This window comes from Petaurus breviceps, unplaced genomic scaffold (assembly GCF_028583685.1).
Source record: "Petaurus breviceps papuanus isolate PSGF00001 unplaced genomic scaffold, PetGlider_PUasm1.0 90760, whole genome shotgun sequence".
Lineage (NCBI taxonomy): Eukaryota > Metazoa > Chordata > Mammalia > Diprotodontia > Petauridae > Petaurus > Petaurus breviceps.
This window is the reverse complement of record NW_027187338.1, coordinates 11,863,625-11,869,997: the sequence shown is the minus strand read 5'-3', so window position 1 is coordinate 11,869,997 and position 6,373 is coordinate 11,863,625. Positions and strand designations below refer to the sequence as shown.

General features: G+C 39.4%; 1 non-coding gene across 1 annotated transcript; it reads right to left on the bottom strand.

The window, feature by feature from the left end:
* Window positions 1–6,055: 6,055 nt before the first annotated feature.
* LOC138146381 (U6 spliceosomal RNA) lies at window positions 6,056–6,158 on the bottom strand. Its single transcript, XR_011164469.1, has one exon. It is a non-coding gene; the product is annotated as a U6 spliceosomal RNA (small nuclear RNA).
* Window positions 6,159–6,373: the final 215 nt, after the last annotated feature.

Here is a 6,373-nt window from a genome sequence, read left to right as displayed (position 1 = left end):
ACCCAGCAAGATAAGGCACCAGACGCAGAGGTCCTCTCTCAAGCATAATTGCCAAACATTCAAACTCTATTTCAGAGAACACAACTCTGATGAGCTGGCCCCATAATCTGAATGCCAAATACACGTTTACCTAAAAGACTATTTTACAGAGAACCCACACAAGGCATGCACTCATCCAGAAGTCAGAAAAAAAGGTCAAAGAATACTCTCAAAGTCTCTCTGAAGAACTTTGGTATCAAATGCGAGGCAAGGGAGATGCTGACACAGGACTACCCAGCATGGTGTGCCCACATCAAAGAAGACACTGTGCTCCTTGAATGAAGCAGAATTGTAGTAGCACAGGGGAACATGAGATGCACAAATCTAGAGATGTCTCTACCTCAAATGTTCAAACAGACTATTTGTGCCTGACCTGTAGTAGAGCCTTCTAAGCTTGTATTGGACTGATCAACTGCAATCAGTCACACTGTACGTTGACTTCAGCACTATGATGTCATTGATCCTCTTCAGAAATGAAGGATGAACAAAACAAACATTTATTAAACACTTATGGTGTTTAGGGATGGTGCTAAGTGCTGGGGATACAAAAAGAGATGAAAGATAGTTCTTGCCTTCATGTTCTTTTTTTTCAATTTAAAATTTTAAAGTTCCAAATTCTCTCCCTTCTTCCAGCCTCTCCCCCATCCATTGAGAAGGCAAAAATAAATGATACTCATTATACGTGTGAAGTTGTGCAGAATATGTTTCCACATTAGCCATGTTGTTAAGCAAGAAAAATAGCAAGAAAAGCAAGAGAGATAAAGAGGGGGAAAAATGCTTCATTTTGCATTGTTGATTGCTTCTTTCTCTGGAGGTAGATAGTATTTTTTTTTATCATGAGTCCTTTGGAATTGTCTTGGATCACTGTCTTGATCATAGTAGCTAAGTCTTTCACAGCTGATCATCATTACAATATTGATGTTACTATGATCTCCTGCTTCTGCTCACTTCACTTTGCATCAGTTCATGTAAGTCTTCTCAGATTTTTCTGAAACCATCCTGCTCATGATTTTTTTTATAGTACAACAGAATTTCATCACAATCATCTACAGTAATACATTACCCAATTGATGGGCATCCACCCACTTTCCAATTCTTTGTCACCATGAAAAGAGCTACTATAAATTTTGTATGCATTGTCTTTTCCTCTTTCTTTGATCTCTTTGGGGGTACAGACCTAGTATTGGTCCTGATGGGTCAAAGGGTATGTACATAGTTTTACAGTCTTTTGGGCATAAGTCCAAATTGTTCTCCAGAGTGATCGAGGCAATTCACAACTCCACCAATAGTACATTACTGAGCTTATTTTTCCACATCTCCTGTAGCATTTGTCATTTTTCTTTTCTATTGTGTTAGCCAATCTGATAGGTGTGAGGTCAGAGTTTTTAGTTTGCATTTCTCTAGTCAATGGTGATTTAGAGCATTTTTCATATGACTATTGATACCTTTGATTTCTTCTGGAAACTGCTTGTTCATGTCATTTTCATCCTCACTGACCAAGCAGGGAATGGCTCTTATTTGTGGAAGTTTGGTTCAGTTCCCTATATATTTGAGAAGTGAGACCTTTATCAGAGAAACATGCTATAAAATTCTTCCCCAGTTTCCTTTCCTTTTAATTTTGTTTACATTGGTTTTGTTTGTACAAAAACTTTTTGAATTTAATGGAATCAAAATTATCCATTTTATCTCCTTTTATCCTTCCTATCTCCATCTCTTTTTTGGTCAAGGAGCTCACATTCTGATTGGGGTGGGGTGTAACAAGCAATCAAATATGTACAAACAAACTATGTTTCTGTTCAGTCATTTTTTAGTCACATCTTTATAACCGCGTTTGGGGTTTTCTTGGCAAAGATACCAGAATGGTTTGCCATTTCCTTCTCTGGTTCATTTTACAGATGAGGAACTGAGGCAAACAGGGCCAAGTGACTTGCCTAAGGTCAGGTAGCTAGTAAGTGTCTAAGGCTGGATTTGAACTCAGATCTTCCTGACCCCAGATCCAGCACTCTACATACCTAGCTACAGATACAGGATAAACTATAGATGCAGGACAAGTAGGAAATAATTAAAAGAGGAAGGGCACTAGAATTAAGGGGGTGGAGTGGGGGTGGGGTGGGAGTGGGAAACACTTTCTGTAGAAAGTGAGATTTTATATGGGACTTAAAGGAAGCCTCGGAAGCCAATAGGCAGAGAGATAGGGAGGGAGAACATTCCAGGCATGGGGGACAGCCTGGAGAAAAATGCCCAGATCTGAAAGATGGAGAGTCCTGTTTGGAGTCAGAAGATCTGGGTTCTAATCTCAACTCTGATGCTAATGGTAGATCTTGGTTAAGTCTTGGAGACTCAGTTTCCTCAAATGTCAAGTGGAGATAAAAAATACTTATATCACATCTCTCACAGGGTTTTTGTGAGTCTAAATTAGGAAATAAATGTAAAATACCTTTCAGATTTTAAAGGGAGAATATATAATTTATCTAGTGTAATCCCCTTATTTTGCAAATGAGGAAAGGGAGGCATTAAGTGACTTTCCCAAAGTCACATGGCTAGTAAATGACAGATCTGAGATTTGAACCTAGGTCACCCAATAATAGAATTTCAGAGTTGGAGCCCAGCAGCTCCCTAGTCCTAACCATACCTGAAAAATAATTCTGTCTATAACATATGTGTCACGGGTTCAACAAGCTCCTACTTGAATTTGTCTATTTAGGAAGAATCCTTTATCTCTCAGTCCATTTCACTTCCAGATAAGTCTGATTGTGAAGAAGTTTCTCTTTACATTAAATCTAAATTTGCTGTTTGGCAGTTTCTATCCTTTGATCCTAACTCTACCAGCTGGATGACACAGGGGATAGAGCCCTGAACCTGAAGTCAGGAAGACTTGAGTTCAAATCCAGCCTCAGACACTGACTAGCTATATGAACTGGCAGAAATAATTTCACTGTTTTCTGCCTCAGTTTCCTCATATGTAAAATGGGGATAATAATAGCACCTACCTTCTGGGCCATGAGGATCAAATAAGGTAGTATTTGTAAAGTGCTGAGCACAGTACCTGACATGTAGTGGGTGTTTAATAAATGTTCTCCTCCTTCCCCTGCCCTCAAATCCAGTGTCCTTTTTATTATACCATATTGCCCTGGTCAGTCACAGAAATGGTAAGCAGCAGAGAAAGGCTTTGAACTCAGGCCCACTTTCTCCTAATTCAGTGCCCTTTCCATTGCCCTGTATTGCCTTTCAACAGAATGCTGCATTATTTGCTCCTTCTATGTGTGGTGACTTTGGCTTCACTCTCTATAATAACCTAGTTATGGCTCCAAGGGGTATTTTGTTCATTGACCACGGGGCTAGGGGACAGCAGGGTATTTTATAAACAAATCCATTTAATTCACTGACTTCTTCAGTTCCGGCAGTTTGCTAAACTGATAAAAACAGGTAGTTAGTTCAGTGTAAGCCACTGCATTGAGAACAGCCCTTTAGCCCAGTTTGATATTTAATGCTTCGACTTAAGCATAAAAAACACAATTTATGCTAATATGTGCTGTTTAGGGCTGTTTCTAACAAAGCCTGCAATTTTAGCCACTTCATGTTCTTACAACTGCTGTTTACTAATGCTTAATTTCAGCAGAAAAGCCACTTCTTCCATTCAAACAGCAAGGAAAATGGGCATTTTGAGGGGAGTTAGTCATTTTGTGATTTTAATACTGAGACTCAATAAGTATTTTCCTTGCTTTGGGTTATGTTGTGGGCGCTCAGGGTATTCTAGTGGTGTCTTTCTGTGTCTTGCAGTTGGAGAAGACTGACCTGGATTCCATGCCTGTGCCTGGCTGCCAAACCAAGGAGAAAAAGTGAGACTCTTCCCCAAGCAGGAGTTATGGGGGGAAGGACAGGGTGGCACAGGAAATAGCTTAACTGAATCTAAGGGATCCTACCTAGATTGACAGATGGAAGAGACCCTTGCATTTTTCTTTTAATTTTTCTTTGTTTATTTTTGGATATTCTTCTTAAATTTTGAGTTCCAAATTCTCTCCCTTCCTCCAGTCCCTCCTCCACCCATTGAGAAGGCAAATAATACCATACCCAGTATACATGTGAAGTCATGCAAAACATATTGGGATCTTTGAATGGATCAAGTGCAACTCCATCATTTGACAGGTGAGGAAACTGAGACCCCAGGAGACAAATGACTTGCCCGAGATCGCACAGGTAGTAAACTGCAGAGCCAGAATCTGAAGGTAGATTATAAGGTCATAGATTTAGCCTTCTAATACAACTTTTCATTTGACAGGAGAGGAAAACAGAAGCCTTGAGATGTGAAGTGACTTGCAGTTCCTAAGTGGCTGAGCTGAGATTTGAATCCAGGCCCTCTGACTCTACACCCAGTGCCCTTTCCATTGTTCCAAGCCCTAGGACTCTCCACTGTACCATCTTACTTATTTTTTAATTATTAAACAGAAACAATATAGATTTTTGTGCCAAAAATTGAAAGTTATTTGATACTGACAATCATAGTAGGGTTTCTTTGACTTTTAAAAAATATAGCTAGACCTTTACTCCCCCAAAGTCTTTCTCCAGTGCTCCATCATCACATTAAGGTGACCCTGGGTTCTCAAAGGCTTTGTCAGTGAGGCAAAGCACTGGCAGGTCCTATTAAGTGGAGGAGACTTTGAGTCTATCTGGTGAGATACTGTTTCTGCCGTCTAAGGGCCAGCCTAAATAAGTTCAGAGAGGCTGTTTCCTATGTAGGACATTCCCTCTCCCACTACTCTGCCTTTGCCTAGACTGTGTCCCATGCCTGGAATGTACTCTCTTGTCCCCTATGCCTCTTAGATCCCCATTTGCCTTAAATACTTGGCCCAACCCAAGAAAGAGGAGGAAACACCTCCCAGTACTTCTTTAGCCTTGAGTAGAATGTCAGGTTTTTTTTTTCCTTTTGATATATTGATAGGCTTTGCCAATTTTTTTTCTCTGCTTCCTTTTTTTTGGAGGGGGGAGGGCAGGGCAATTGGGGTTAAGTGACTTGCCCAAGGTCACAATCTAGTAAATGTTAAGTGTTTGAGGTCGGATTTGAACTCAGGTCCTCCTGACTCCAGGGCTGGTTCTTTATTCACTGTGCCACCGAGCTGCCCCCTCTTCTTCCTTTAAAAAAAATACATATATATATATATATATATATATATATGTATGTATGTGATATAAAACATGGCTCTTTGGGTATGTAGGTGTTGAGAGGGAATACAAGAGAAAACTAGGTGAACAAAATATAAAGGTTATCCATAAAAATCTCCAAAGTGAGCTCTTTCCTGCCTGTTCTTTGCCTGAGTTGCTAGTGCTCCAAGACTACTCTGTATGAGCTTTGTTTATCCTTGCTATTGACTTCTCTCTATGTATGGCTTATTTCCTCTCTGTATAATGGAAGAATGTTTTGGTCTTTTGGCCCTACAGTGTCTGACACATAGTAGTCCCTTAATGAATACTTATTGAATGAACAAATAGATCAGATTACTGCCAACAAGATTTTTTTTTTTGACTCACAAACCATTTACTTAAGGTGAAGAGGATGTGTTGATCAACAGAACACCCAACAACAACAAAATCATGGAAACATGAAGCCTTCTCAATTCCACAGACTTTTCTTCTCTGCCAGGTCCATCACAACTCTTTGTAGATAAAGGTGTTTTTTCAAGTTCCATTGTCTGGCCTCTTCCTACTGCTACTCCTGTAACTCATCTAAGTATAAATAAGAAAGCTGGGTGGCAGGCCCAAAGGAAGTCGATTCCTAGGTGAAGGTGGCGGCACAATGGATAGAGTGCTGGAATTAGAGTAGCAGGAACCTGAGTTCAAATCCTGTCTCAACACTTACTTAGTTGTGTGAGCTGGGACAAATTAGTTAACCTCTCTGAGGCTCAGTTTCCTTATCTGTAAAGTAGAGATAATAGTAACACCTCATAGAGTTGTTTTTTTAATTTTATTTTTTTCCAGTTATATGTGAAAATTTGTAACCTTTTTTAAAATTTTGAGTTCTAAAAATATGAAATGCTTCACGAATTTGTGTGTCAGCCTTTAGTGGGGGCTTGCTAATCTCTCTATTGTTCCAATTTTAGTATATGTGCTGCTGAAGTAAGCACTATAGAGTTGTTTTGAGGATCAAATGAGATAACATGTAAATTACTTTGCAAACCTTAAAGCACTATATAAATGCTAGTTAATATTATTATTATTTTTATTAATAGCAGTAGCGGTAACAATAACAGTAGTAATAGTAACAGTAGCAGTAGTATTATAACAGGTTGTATTTCTTAAAGCCAGTAAGCCCTCATGGGGGAGGCCCCTAGCATCCACG